Consider the following 15,681-nt stretch of genomic DNA (forward strand, 5'->3'; position numbering starts at 1 on the left):
ATCTTCAAATACACGTGTACACGTATGTTTATTACACAAACAATGCTCTTTAACATCTGGGCTACACCACTGAAACTATATCCTTAACTTTTTGCGTTCAGTGTATTATCAAACCCTTGAAGTGTTCACAGTTTCAAAGCTGTAGCATCAATACCGCTTGAGATAACGTGAACGTCAAGTTTTTATGAAAAGATGCCGGCTGGCCGCCCAAACGGACGAACACGGATGAAGCCTTAGACTCGTGAGAATAACGGGCTCTCCTTCATTCCAACCTTTCAAGCGTTATGAAAACAAGAAAAGCAAATGCTTTATACGACTCTCCTTCGTCATGTCCACTAGGATTATTTAGGTCTTAAAAGGAGAAAAATCCGCTACCCCCCCCCCCCCCCCCCCCGCCCCTTCACCGAACAAGACAACAAAAAAGCGGTTCCAGCTTCATAAAATAATGTTCAAGACAACTTTCACATCCGACTGATTGACACAAACTTGATCCTTTTGTGACCTGTATCAATCCATTTAGTTGTTCAACACTAAGAATATTTTACATATTCAAACTTACAGCTCCCCAACCTTCTTCCCAATACAATCACTAGCCTGATCTACCAAATTATTAAAAATAAACAAGAGGCAAAGCCTTCAAGGCTCCCGTCAGAAATCGACAAACAGTAACACAAACTCATTCACTCCGTCACACATACACACACACAGTAAGCATAGGTGACACGGTGCAAGAGTGGGAGACACTAGATCTAGATCTGTCTGTCTGTAGCCTACTTACGGGGACACGACTGCCAGATCGACACTGCGCTTTCGACAGCGCTTCCTCGCGCACACACTGGAAACACGCTGTGCAGATCAACCTGTAGGAAATCTCCTTTGGTATCTTCTTTATCTATTTTTCTGGGGCTACGAAACCGAACAATGTGAAATCGTCTTCCCCGAATCGGCGAACTGCAGCTGGGTGAGAACTGTATCTATATCACAATCCTTCACGCAATCTGACTTAACCTTGACCCCTGACCTGGTCTACATACCACACACGACACAAACCAGTCACCTGTTTTTACCCCCCTAAAACCCCCCACCACCCGTTTTCTTTGGATACACACTTGAACTACATACGTGCCGACGAAATGTTGATCATTGCTTCAATACTTTGAAGCTGTTGCTTAAATAATAACCAGGTAAAATTAGTATTTCGGTGTTCAGTCAAATGTTAAAGTTTCTATCACACACATACACACACACACACACACACACACACACACACACACACACACACACACACACACACACACACACACACACACATACATACGCACAGACAGACAAAAGTTAGCATCGCATAGGCTACACTTACGTGAGCCAAAAAGATGATTTGTTTCATAATAATTACTTATTTTCTAAATCTAAACAACGAAGTATTTTCTAAGTTTTGGCTAGCCCAGACAAAATATGTATACTCAGACACTTAAGTGACCTCATTTCTGACACTGTGACATCATAGCATGATGTCATCAGCAATAGTTTAGCCAAGACTGTGACCAAATCAAACAATGACACCATAGCTTAATAATAATAATAATAATGATAAATGAGCATTTATGTGTGAGTTTAGATAGAGCGGACAGCGTCAGATAAACTCTATTTAAACGAGACAGATTAGCCGCGGGTGGAGGAGGAGGATGTTAGATACTTGAGGTAGGCCTAAAGGGATCAGTGTTGGCAGGTAGGGAAGAGAGGGTAGTAAAGCAGGATATCAACACTTAGGCCCGTAATTAGAAAGAGAGGGGAGAGGAGGATTTGTGAAAGTCAAGGAGAAGAGCCCAGCCGCAATGTCCATGTTGCCGGGGGGCTTGCACGTGTGATGCATCAGCGGGGGTCTATAAGAACGGGAGAGCAACACATTGTGGTCAGTCCTTACCAGCGCGGCGCAGCGGGCATATGCCAACTATTTCTTTCTGCAATATGGACTTCGAATTTGGAGCGTGGGCGACAGATCTGCCTTTAACGGTGGTTAAAGTTCTCCAGGATGAGGAGTTGAACACCCTCAATGTGCTGAGTAATGTGACTGCCCAGGATTTGGAGGGCCTGGGTCTCAAGCGTGACCACTACGTAGCGCTGAGAGTAGCAGTGGCGGCCCTGCAAAAGCGAAGCGGGGGAGGGCCACTATCCCAGCGGGTGACTGAGGAAAAAAGCGTGGAACCACTCCAGGGACTGTTAGGCGGCTTGTCACTGCAGCCAACAGGTGAGACCTCCTATCTTTCCATTCTGGATTTTGTGCCGGGGTCGATGGCGGCCGAGGAAGAGGTGACACTCGGGGGAGGTGTCATCCTAAAACTCAACCAGAGACCAAAACTTGACAAAGTCTCCCCCTGCCACTGGATTGTGGCAAACGCACGCATCATGGCGAGGTTGATTGCTGAGAAGCCCGGGTTTGACTCGACCGCCTACCTCCGGTACACAGAGATGATAGGCGAGCTGGGGGCCAGATACTTGTGGCAGTCGGTGCTTCTGTACGACGACGAGTACAGAAGGCGCCAGTCGTCCAGCGGATTCAAGTGGGGAACCCCCAACCCCCACCTGTCCACGGTGATCCTGCGGGACCGGCTCCAGCATGGCGTCCAAGACAACAAGGGCGGCAAGGCTACGACGGCCAGCGGCGGTTCCCGGCGACCAGCGGGACCCAACGGGAAGGAAGTGTGCTTATTGTATACCAACAAAGGCGACTGTCCCTATGGGTCCCGCTGCAGATTCCTCCACGTCTGCGACACCTGCGGCATGGGCCACCCCGGCAAGGACCACAAAGTGACAGCTACCACCTCCCCAGCCTAGGACACAGCGCAGCGAATTGCCGACAAAACGGTAGGCCCCACCTTCAACAGCCCGTTCCCTCAGCTAGATTCCAATAAGTGCAAATTTCTCGGAAATAGTGATTCCATTAATGCTAAATCTCAAATGTGGCACAAGGTGCTAGAAGGCGATCACGACAAAACCTTTTTATTAGATGGCATAAGAAACGGTTTCCGTGTAACAGAAGAGAGTAGGGCAGGCGTACTAGACGTAGAGCAAACAAACCATAGGTCATCGAACGAACACCATAAAGCTGTGGAAAAAGAGCTATTAGATCAGATAGAAAAAGGTTATTACATTGTAGCTAGTAGAAAACCAACTGTGGTAAGCGCTATCGCTGCGATTCCCAAGGATGATGGCAGCATCAGGTTGATCCATGACGCTAGCAAACCCACAGGTAGGGCAATGAACGACTATTCTATACCTGAGTCAGCTAAATTTCAAACCGTATCTGACGCGTGCGCCCTAGCGAAGACAGGGTATTGGTGTGCAAAAGTAGACTTGCAGTCCGCCTATCGGTCAGTATGCATCAGTCCGGACGATTATTGTATGACTGGGTGTCACGTTTCAATATATCACTTAAGGTGATTATGAACCGGTTAATTACTACTAATTAACTAACCACACCACGATCCACTCTCGCAGTCATACAATTAAATAGAGTCAACAAAAGTATAAGTTTCAGACGCCTGTTTATGTATAAACTCGCCACCTCCCTCGAGCCTTCACTCAAAATATGTTCCTTTTACGTTCTCAACACGTAAAAAACCCGTGGTCACTGACAAAATGCCAGTAGTATATAGAAAATTATAGTAACACGCTGAACCCGTGTAAATACAGTCAAAATGAGAATGTTCTGTTCAAAAAAAGCTCTAGTTCATGCAGGGGTCACACACCCCACGTTGTCACTACTCCAATGAAATCACAGATAAGAAAAAGACAACGGTGGTCAACGGGGTGCGTAAGACACGGTGCACTTAGCTTTCTTTCTGTATGCTGGTCAGCCGGTATGCTGGTTAGCCGGGTTGCTGGTTAGCCGGGTTGCTGGTTAGCCGGTTCGCTGGTTAGCCGGTCTGCTGGTTAGCCGGTCTGCTGGTTAGCCGGTTAGCGTAGCTTCCTCAGGTCCCAGCTCCAACGTCTGCAGCTAGCAGTGCCCCGTCAAAAGGCAGCCGTGCAGCGGTTACAGGAAACCGACAGAAACGAACGAAGGCTGCAAACAGAAAGCATCGGTGCACTAAACATGTCAGCTACCCCTCACCCACCACCTTAAAACATGTCATCTTTAAATATCTCATCGAGCACGTGGGCCTGCACAAAACGGACTTTTTACAACAACAAAACAGTCATTTTCCGTCCTTCTCTCCCTATCTGCAAAAACCATATACAGATTAGTATTTTAGCGTCACAGAGAGTAAGTTATGCGCTAACCTGGAAAGAACAACAGAGAGTATTTCATTCCACAAACACAGACTCATCAACAGCGTTAAATAATGATTTATTACCTCAAAAGCCTATGATTGTACTCTCATGGAAGCAAAAATCCGCTTCCTCCCTGGAACAGCCTCTGTTCGTCAACAGTGACCAAAAACGTCCAGAACCCCTTGTCGAATCCTTATGCGAAAGCCATCGCCGACGAAGGAAAGTTGACGACTTGTCCTCAGCAAAATACGTGGCAGAGAGAAGAAATAATTGGTGGAAGTTCCCTTAGAGTGCCGAATATAATACTCGGTGAAAAACCATCATACTCTAGAAACTGTGTATTAGATCCTTCCCCTTCTGCCGCTGGGTGTCAAGTGCCCCGTGCTTGTGTCTCTCTCAGACAACCTAGCCAATAACACGTGACTGACCTTGTCACAAAACCAGTCCAGCTATACACAATTCTGCCTCCCCAAGCAGAAAAAAGACACGAGAAACTCAATCCCTGACAATCCCGTGTGCGCTGTCAGCGAAAAACCGTCAGCCCTATGACAGCAGAAACCTCCACTGTAAAACTCGTGCGCAGCAAACCCTCCGTGTTCATTGAGCACTGTCAGCAAACTCTGCTGTAGCCCAATATCACGTACAGGCGCTTTCTATCATAATCGACCAAGAACAGGCACTCCACCGAGTGACACTTTCCTGGTCTCTGTCACCCGATCGTGACACACCTCCCCTCTTCAAGACGAAACCTCGGTTTCGCTCACAGTCATGTTCTCCTCTACAGCCCGAGAGAGAAAGTCAGCTCCAACATTGTTGGCGCCCGGAATGACGCGTACCGTGAATTGGTACGGTTGAAGAATCAACGCCCAGCGCATAAGTCTGAAGATATTGCAGAGGTTGATGGTCTGTTTCCAGACAGAAAGGTCGTCCTCAAGAACGAGCAACACCTCGTTTCACCCCTGATGACTGCAACCTTCTCTGTCTTCTTGTCTTTGTTCTTCTGGTTTTTGTTCTTCTGGTTTTTGTTCTTCTGGTCTTTGTTCTTCTCCCCATAGGCAGTCCTCTCTATGTAGGCGCGCAGCAGGTTGGCGTGGTACAGGCGTGCTTTCCCGTGCATGACGATCCTGTAGTCGTTCTGGCCCACTTTCGCTGTCACCTCAAAAGGTCCTTGCCACTGCAGTTGTAGCTTGTTGTGTTTGACAGGTAGAAGTAGCAACACCCGTTCTCCAATCTTGAAGCTGCGCGGCCGTGCCTTGCGGTCGAATCCTCGCGCATAACGCTGTGCTGCTCTTCCCAGGTTCTCTTGAGCCAGTTTGCAGGTCTCTTCAATCCTGTTCCTGAGTTCTACTAGGTAGGTCGCTGTCGTCTGCACCTCCTCGTCAGCTTCTTCGTCCGTCCAGGCTTGACGCAGGATAGCCATGGGACCGCGTACCTGTCTGCCGTACAACAACTCAAATGGGGAAAAACCCAAGCTCTCCTGAGGAACCTCGCGGTATGCAAAAAGCAATGCTGGGATGTACCTGTCCCACGTGCGTGGTTTCTCCTGAGCTAGTTTCCTCAGCATGGTCTTCAAGGTGCCATTGAACCTTTCCACCAGTCCGTTGCACTGAGCATGGTAAGGAGTGGTGAAATGCTGCTCCAGTGATAGCAGTCGTGCTGCCTCCGCCATCACTCCTCCCGTGAACTGCGTGCCTCTGTCGGTGAGTACCTCTGATGGAATTCCCAGCCGGGACCACATAGTAACCAGAGCCTCAGCTACTCGCGTGGCTTCAATCGATTTCAGAGGGATCGCCTCTGGGTATCGAGTAGCGTAGTCCACCATGGTCAAAATGTATCTGTTTCCGTCCTCAGACGCAGGCAAGATGGGCCCGATGATGTCCACTGCCACCCGACGAAAGGGTTCGTCGATGAGCGGCATCTTCTCTAAGGGGACCTTCCTCACCCTTCCTTTGGCAACCACCTTCTGGCACTTATCGCAGGACGCACAGAAACGTCGGACATCCGTGCAGATGCCTGGCCAGTAAAAGTGGCGCCAGACACGATCCGTGGTCTTCTTGGTGCCAAGATGACCTCCCAGAATCGAGTCGTGTGCCGTTGCCATGACACCCTCGCGAAACTCGCGAGGCACGACAACCTGTTTGAATGCACCTTCCTTGTTGCTGAACTCACGGTAGAGCAACTTCTTGTCCCTGAGGAACTTTGACCTCCCATGCTTCCCGCTCAGCTTCACCTTCCCCGACTTCGCGTGCTCCCGAGGAGTCGCTAATGTCGGATCAGATGCCTGAGCCTTCGCGAGAAGCGCGGGGGTCACGTTCCCCAGGGCAGCTCGTGCAGCAGGTAGGGGTTTGAGAGGTTTGTCCTCTCGCTCCGCCTGTGCCCGCGTGAGCACTGAAATGACGTCGGGAGACCGATAAACGGGAACCTCCCTGGTGACGCCGTCCACAAACTGAACCCGGTTTCCAATGAGCAGGTCGCATGGAGGATCGTCCATGACGACGGCCACAATGGTCCCCGTGAACAACGGTGTTACGACCTTGATCACTGCCGTGTTCAAGTCGTAAGCGTGAGATGCCTCGGCCATTCTCACCCTGATGCTGTCTCCTGTGTAGGCCATAGCTGGAACTAGACTCGCCCGAACCACTATCATGTCTGCTCCTGTGTCCCGCAGACCTTCGCCCTTCACTCCGTTAACGTAAACGTTGCAGTGGGGCTGGAAATGTTTCCTGGAGCACGGAACGCAGAGTTGTGGAATTGTGCATGAGCTCGTGACGTCCCTTAACTCCTCGCTGCCAACAAAGTGTACGCCCTTCTGGTCAGCCTGTCTCTTGTGGCAGTCCTTCTTCACGTGGCCCCGCTTGTTGCAGTAGTAACACTGGATGTCAGTTCTGGAACTTGATCCTTTGTGTCCCTGATCGTCCTTCCCGTCCTTGGGTCCTGAAGAACCCGAATTTCCCGATTTTCCCGGCCGTGAGCCTGAAGATTTGCCGGAGATCGCCTGGGCGTCCTCGTGTACTCTGATCCAGTCGGCTGCCTCCTGAGTAGTCTTTGGCTGGTGTTCCTGCACGAAGGTCACCACCTCAGGTCGCAGGCTGGACATCAGTTGCTCCATGACAATGAGGTCGGCAAGGTCGTTGACGGTCCAGTCCTTTTCGGCCATCTCCACCCAGCGCCGCAGGTAGAGATTAAGGCGTGCCACAAACTGATGGCTCAGCTCGCCGCTCAGTCTCTTGCTGTTACGCAGACGTCGTCTGTAGGCTTCCGCAGTCAGGTTGAAGCGCTGGAGTAACGCCTTCTTTAGTGCCTGATAGTCTCTCGCCTCGTCGTCATCCAAAGCGTTGTAGAGCTGCAATGCGCGTCCCTTTAAGCAGGTGCTAAGGCGGCTAGCCCACGTGGCCTCGTCCCACTTCTGGTCAGATGCAATGCGCTCAAACCGGCGTAAAAAGTCGTCGAGCTCGTCCTTGTCATCGTCGAACGTCGGCAGTCTCGTACGGTCGGCAACAAATGTCGGCGCGCTAGCCTGAGTAAGCGTACCCTTCTCGGCCTGTAGCCTAGCTAGTTCTAGCTGGTGATCGCGATCCGCCTGTTCCTTCCGGTCTAGTCTGTCACGTTCGTCTTTCTTTTCCTGTCGGTCACGTTCGGCCTGTCGTTCCCTTTCTTGTCTGTCAAGATCGTCTTTCCGTTCTCTTTCCTGTCTGTCTCGTTCGTCTTTCCTTTCCTGTCTGTCTCGTTCGTCTTTCTCTTTCTTGTCCTGTCGGTCACGTTCGGCCTGTCGTTCAGCCTGTCGTTCCCTTTCTTGTCTGTCAAGTTCGTCCTTCTTTTCCTGTCGGTCACGTTCTTCTTTTCTTGTCAGTCGCTCAAATTCTTCCTTCCGTTCTACTTCTAAGCGTTTTAGAACGCTTCGGGCTCTAACGCGTGCGTCTCGCTCAGTCGGTTGCTCACTACCAGGAGTCTCGAAAGTTATTCTCCTCGTCGGAGATCCCCCTGTGGCCATGGTTAGTTTTAGCAAAGCTTTATTACCAAAGTAAGTCTAACGCAGCTATAGCTAGAACACGCGGTGATGAAATGGATACAAAAATCCAGCAACCGGAAAATGCAGAAGAAAAATCCAAACGGTGTAGAACAAAACGCGTAGCCTACTTTATGGCTGCTTTTTGCGGTGAAACAAAGTGTTTCCCACAGCCGTGGCCTACTTTATCGGCTGCTTTTTGCGGTGAAACAGAGTGTCTCCCACAGCCTCGGTTAGGACAGAAGTCCTCGGACCCTTCCCCCCCAAAATTCCAACAAAGTCAAAATATGGAGAAAAATCCAAGTAAAACAAGACGGTAGAAATGTAACCTGTTACAGAATGCGAAACAACAATGTAGAGAAAACTGAGTAAAACGAATAACAAATCCGCTAACCCCGCTCAGCTCTCTGCAACGGAAAACTCTGAACGTACAACAACAAAGATTCACAAACAAAGGAAAGGGAGGTAATCACAGTTAGCGCATACAATAACTCACAAATTACAATTTACATTTCCTGCAAGATGTGAATCGCTTAAGGTGTGGTATATGATCAAAACTATACAAAAAAGGGTAGCACCAAGCAGAAAATAAGTCGAGCACTGACGAGATTATCTGCTCTTAGTTATCCTTAATTGGTGGGTCTTTATCAGTTGGAAATTAACTGAGTAAATCCCGGCTTGGCCCCCATGTGTCACGTTTCAATATATCACTTAAGGTGATTATGAACCGGTTAATTACTACTAATTAACTAACCACACCACGATCCACTCTCGCAGTCATACAATTAAATAGAGTCAACAAAAGTATAAGTTTCAGACGCCTGTTTATGTATAAACTCGCCACCTCCCTCGAGCCTTCACTCAAAATATGTTCCTTTTACGTTCTCAACACGTAAAAAACCCGTGGTCACTGACAAAATGCCAGTAGTATATAGAAAATTATAGTAACACGCTGAACCCGTGTAAATACAGTCAAAATGAGAATGTTCTGTTCAAAAAAAGCTCTAGTTCATGCAGGGGTCACACACCCCACGTTGTCACTACTCCAATGAAATCACAGATAAGAAAAAGACAACGGTGGTCAACGGGGTGCGTAAGACACGGTGCACTTAGCTTTCTTTCTGTATGCTGGTCAGCCGGTATGCTGGTTAGCCGGGTTGCTGGTTAGCCGGGTTGCTGGTTAGCCGGTTCGCTGGTTAGCCGGTCTGCTGGTTAGCCGGTCTGCTGGTTAGCCGGTTAGCGTAGCTTCCTCAGGTCCCAGCTCCAACGTCTGCAGCTAGCAGTGCCCCGTCAAAAGGCAGCCGTGCAGCGGTTACAGGAAACCGACAGAAACGAACGAAGGCTGCAAACAGAAAGCATCGGTGCACTAAACATGTCAGCTACCCCTCACCCACCACCTTAAAACATGTCATCTTTAAATATCTCATCGAGCACGTGGGCCTGCACAAAACGGACTTTTTACAACAACAAAACAGTCATTTTCCGTCCTTCTCTCCCTATCTGCAAAAACCATATACAGATTAGTATTTTAGCGTCACAGAGAGTAAGTTATGCGCTAACCTGGAAAGAACAACAGAGAGTATTTCATTCCACAAACACAGACTCATCAACAGCGTTAAATAATGATTTATTACCTCAAAAGCCTATGATTGTACTCTCATGGAAGCAAAAATCCGCTCCCTCCCTGGAACAGCCTCTGTTCGTCAACAGTGACCAAAAACGTCCAGAACCCCTTGTCGAATCCTTATGCGAAAGCCATCGCCGACGAAGGAAAGTTGACGACTTGTCCTCAGCAAAATACGTGGCAGAGAGAAGAAATAATTGGTGGAAGTTCCCTTAGAGTGCCGAATATAATACTCGGTGAAAAACCATCATACTCTAGAAACTGTGTATTAGATCCTTCCCCTTCTGCCGCTGGGTGTCAAGTGCCCCGTGCTTGTGTCTCTCTCAGACAACCTAGCCAATAACACGTGACTGACCTTGTCACAAAAACCAGTCCAGCTATACACAATTCTGCCTCCCCAAGCAGAAAAAAGACACGAGAAACTCAATCCCTGACAATCCCGTGTGCGCTGTCAGCGAAAAACCGTCAGCCCTATGACAGCAGAAACCTCCACTGTAAAACTCGTGCGCAGCAAACCCTCCGTGTTCATTGAGCACTGTCAGCAAACTCTGCTGTAGCCCAATATCACGTACAGGCGCTTTCTATCATAATCGACCAAGAACAGGCACTCCACCGAGTGACACTTTCCTGGTCTCTGTCACCCGATCGTGACACTGGGCTGAAATGGCATTTCACAGATGAAAAGAAACCTACTTATCTCTTTGACAGTCGGCTGCCTTTTGGCAGCAATGTAGGGCCGTCCCACTTCCATCGCCTGTCGCAAGCTATTCGCAGATGCATGGCACGGAAAGGCATGCCAGGTGTGTTAGCGTATATTGATGATTTTCTTCTGGTAGCAGCTACCAGACAAGAGTGCAATGACATGTTACTGTCTTTAATTAGATTATTGAGGGAACTGGGTTTCAACATTAGCTGGAAGAAGGTGGTGGGGCCTACTCAACGTATCACGTTTCTCGGTGTCGACATCGACACGCGAAACAACACCCTGTCACTTGGAAGTGACAAGTTGCAGCAACTGCGGCAGCGACTCCTCCAGATCCGAGGAAAGAAGCGCGCGACAAAAACTCAGCTACAAAGCATAGCGGGGTCCCTTAATTGGGCCTGTCAGGCTGTCAGAGGAGGAAAATTCTTTCTGCGGCGGATACTGGACACGATTAAACCCCTTCAGCAGCAGCGACACAAAGCGAAACTATCTGGCGAATTTCATAAGGATGTACAATGGTGGCTTTCTTTTATGCATGTATTTAACGGCACAGTATATTATTTTCACAATGCAAAACAGCATGTTCATGTAGATGCATGTAATATTGCAGCGGGTGCCTTTTGGCAAGGTGACTGGCAGTACACCATCTTTGAAAAAGACATGCAGGCAGCAAAGGAGCTACATATTAACTATAAAGAAGTGTGCGCTGTGGTGCAAGCAGTGACACGATGGGCTCCGATGTGGTGCGGACAAGAAGTGATTATTCATACCGATAGTACTGTCGCAAAAGCTATCATTAATAAGGGCAGATCGACTAATATGTGGCTGGTAGTGTAAACATCATGGCTGACACAATTTCTCGCCTCCATGAGCCCAGACGGCGCGAAGACTTAGTGCGTCTGTTGACATTCTGGCACCGGGGGAGACCCCCCGACATCAACCTGTGTGACCATATGTCTGACCAAGCCCTGTTGTTCCTTGTTTTTCAGACCAGCAGCCCCCATTAGGGGCGCAACTGACGGCAGAAGTGTTGGATTACAGAGCAAGTGCCTTTTCTGATAACACTAGGAAGACTTACCGCACCCACCTTACCTCGTATTTACGTTTCTGTGGGGAGATGGACATAATGCCAGTGCCTGTGAACGAGCAGACTGTTGCGCAATACGGAGCGTACCTAGCCCGACGTTTGAAACCGTCCTCCATCAAGCAATACATCAACATTATTCGCATTCTTCATCTTGAAAGCGGCTTGCCGCACCCATTCAGGGACTCGTGGTACGACCAGACAACACTTAAGGGCATCGAAAAATGCAAGGGGTGTGCCACTGATAAGAAAACCCCAATCACCCCTGAATTACTACACATAATAAAAAGCCAGCTGGACCTTGAGTGTAGGCAAGATATTGTGTTCTGGGCTGCGTGTTTGGTGCTTTTTTTTTCGGAGTTCTCCGGAGATCGAACTTGTTTCAGGACAACGGGAACTTCGATCCTTGTAAGCAGCTCACAAGAGACCAGGTGGTTATTCTGGGTACGGGCATGTCAATAACGCTCCAATGGAGCAAAACGATTCAGCGTAAATAAAGAGCGCTCTGTTGAAATTAAGCTCCCGGCAATGTCACTCCATCCCTTGTGTCCAGTGTCTGCCGTGACCGCTGTGTTACCTTTGTTGGGGCCGATGGACCCCAAGGCGCAGGTCTTCCCGATGAAAGGATCAGACTTTAATAAGAAACTGCGCTTGACTACCGCTGTTGCTGGGGGAAACTTCTCCAGCCACAGCTTTCGGCGGGGTGGTGCCGCGTGGGCGTTGAGTTGTGGTGTGCCGGGGGAAATTGTCAAGGTGATGGGGGATTGGAAAAGCAACGCGTACTTAGGCTACTTAGACCAGCTGCCACAAAAGATCATCTTACAGATCACATGTAGCCCAGGCAACTCCTTCATGTATAACATCACAACAATCCTAAACCTCCCACCTCTAACCTAGTATACTGTCTTTAGTTGGGCTGAATAACGAGTAGTACCTCTAATTTGGGACTTATCACTGCACAATGATATCTCTCATTGTCAGATGGTATTCTCTTGAATAAACTGCCCTCGTTTATTTGCCCAAATCAATACATGACTTGGCTATGTGTGATGTATGTGCGCACGAGAGTGATTGCGTGTGTGTCAGGTGTATGTGAGTGTGTGCGCGCGCAGGTGTGTGAGTATAACTGTAAGTAATAAGAGGGAGAGAAAGAGGAGTGTCATTTCTTTGGGATTATCGTGTGCTCTTGATTTGCGCCGGGGGGGGGGGGGGGTGGGCGATAAGTGAGTAGTTTAAGTGTGAGTTTAGATAGAGCGGACAGCGTCAGATAAACTCTATTTAAACGAGACAGATTAGCCGCGGGTGGAGGAGGAGGATGTTAGATACTTGAGGTAGGCCTAAAGGGATCAGTGTTGGCAGGTAGGGAAGAGAGGGTAGTAAAGCAGGATATCAACACTTAGGCCCGTAATTAGAAAGAGAGGGGAGAGGAGGATTTGTGAAAGTCAAGGAGAAGAGCCCAGCCGCAATGTCCATGTTGCCGGGGGGCTTGCACGTGTGATGCATCAGCGGGGGTCTATAAGAACGGGAGAGCAACACATTGTGGTCAGTCCTTACCAGCGCGGCGCAGCGGGCATATGCCAACTATTTCTTACCCCCCATCCACCCCCGGCATCCACCGTTGTATTTTGTTAGCAATCCGTTGCATGATGTTTTTAATTTTGAGGCAAATGCATGCCTGTTTGTGCCTTCACTTGAAGTGAGGTTGTGCATGAAGCGACTCGAACCTTGTTATGTAATCATTATTCACGGTGTTAAATTTTTGAGTGAGGGCTCCTTGTGTTTGTTGTTAGTGTAACCAAATGTTTGTTGTTTTTTGTTGTGGACTTATCACTGCACAATGATATCTCTCATTGTCAGATGGTATTCTCTTGAATAAACTGCCCTCGTTATTTGCCCAAATCAATACATGACTTGACTATGTGTGATGTATGTGCGCACGAGAGTGATTGCGTGTGTGTCAGGTGTATGTGAGTGTGTGCGCGCGCAGGTGTGTGAGTATAACTGTAAGTAATAAGAGGGAGAGAAAGAGGAGTGTCATTTCTTTGGGATTATCGTGTGCTCTTGATTTGCGCTGGGGGGGGGGGGGGGGCGATAAGTGAGTAGTTTAAATAGCGCAACATCATAACTTTACAATTATGCTCTTTGCGCTTGACACATTTAAAATTAAAACACAGTTATACAAGCATTTACATCTACATTCATAGTCAACAACGCTTAATCAAAAGCATACACCATCAAACATACATTACAAAAGATTCTTCCACTAACTAAGTAATAAAAACATGAATAAAATAGGTAGTAAAAAACAAGGAAATACCAGCTGAATACCCTTAATCAAACAGAACATGTTATCAACAATGCTGAAAACAGTCCTAGATGTTTATATACATTATCACTAAAACAACAAATACACTACATGTAGCCTACTGATGGACTGAGAAAACAAAATCAGGGGTTGTATTTCTTGAAGAAGTGCGTTTTAAGTGCTCGTTTGAATGCTTGGGGTGACTGAGAGTGGCGGATGTGAAAGGGGAGAGAATTCCATTGTGTGGGTTCGCAGAAAGTAAAAGTGCGTTGTCCGTAGGTTTTGGTTTTGGTGTGTGGAATGGTAAGGATGCGATAGTCAGAAGAGGCACGGAGTTGTCTTGCTGGAGAATAGACGGTGAGAAGTTCAGAGAAGTAAGCAGGAGACGAGCCAGAAAAGAAGTTAAAGCAGAGGGTGGACAGTTTGTAGTCAATGCGGGCTTGAATAGGTAACCAGTGCAGTGTGTGAAGAAGTGGTGTTGCGTGATCTCGTTTTCGTGCTTTGAGAATGAGGCGTGCTGCCGAGTTTTGGACTTTTTGTAGTTTATGCAGGAGGTACAGAGGACAGCCAGAGAGAAGAGAGTTGCAGTAGTCAAGTTTAGAAAGAACAAAGGCACAGACAAGAGTGTTAGTTGTTTGAGAGGAGAGTGTGTGGCGAATGGTGCTGATCTTACGAAGCTCAAAATAAGCTGCTCTACAGACTAAAGATATATGTTTGTTAAGGGTCATGTCAGATGAAACGGTGAATCCAAGGTTTCTAGCTGATGGTGAGAAAAGAATGTCGGTATTGCCTATTTAAACAGAAACAGGTTGGGGAGAGGGAAATGTAGTGTTCTTCTTTTTGCACAGTAAGACTTCAGTCTTATCATCATTCAGCTTGAGTTTGTTATCGACCATCCAAGATTTGACATCAGTGATGCATGTCTGAATGGTCTGGATGGCGGAATGTGTCTCTGCAGGGGGACTGGGTTTATACAGCTGGGTGTCATCAGCAAAAGACTGATTTAAAACAGAATGGTTTTGAATCAGTGTGGAGAGGGGCTTAGTGTACATGATGAAAAGGATGGGACCGTGTACTGAACCTTGAGGAACGCCGAAAGAAAGTGGGGCTGGAGCAGACATCTGGCCATCGACAAGCACAGCCTGAGTCCTGCCAATGAGATAGGACTCAAGCCATGCTAGCGGTGGACCGGATATGCCGTACAGAGTCTGAAGTCTATGGAGAAGCGTGACATGGTCAATCGTGTCGAACGCTGCAGAAAGGTCAAGTAGGGTAAGCACTGACACATCACCACCATCCAGAGCAGACAGAATGTCACTGATTACTTTAAGTAGGGCTGTTTCAGTACAGTGAGAAGGGCGATAAGCGGACTGAGAGTGCGAGATCAAATCATGGGTGTTCAAATAATTATGACAACAGCTGCTTCAAAACTACCTTTTCAAAAACTTTGGACAAGAATGATAAATTAGATACAGGACGAAAATTCTTCAATACTTATATCCTTGATAGCTCAGTGGACATTTTCCGTGATGAAAATCTTCTCCAGCAAACATTTTCATGCTGGGACTAAAATTTGATGAAAACAAGCCACATTTTGGTTGTATCTGCTGATTAACAACACCTACAATTTCGTAAAATGTTGAGGCTTTTGCTCCAACAGTAACCAAGAAAACCTCAATGTAAAGCT

The 15,681-nt window shown here is 47.9% G+C and overlaps 1 protein-coding gene across 1 annotated transcript in view; it reads right to left on the bottom strand.

The window, feature by feature from the left end:
• Nucleotides 1-15,681, bottom strand: part of LOC138949936 (uncharacterized) — a 251,406-nt gene that overhangs the window by 54,004 nt on the left and 181,721 nt on the right. The gene's annotated exons all lie outside the window — the stretch shown is intronic.

Source organism: Littorina saxatilis, linkage group LG16, assembly GCF_037325665.1.
Source record: "Littorina saxatilis isolate snail1 linkage group LG16, US_GU_Lsax_2.0, whole genome shotgun sequence".
Lineage (NCBI taxonomy): Eukaryota > Metazoa > Mollusca > Gastropoda > Littorinimorpha > Littorinidae > Littorina > Littorina saxatilis.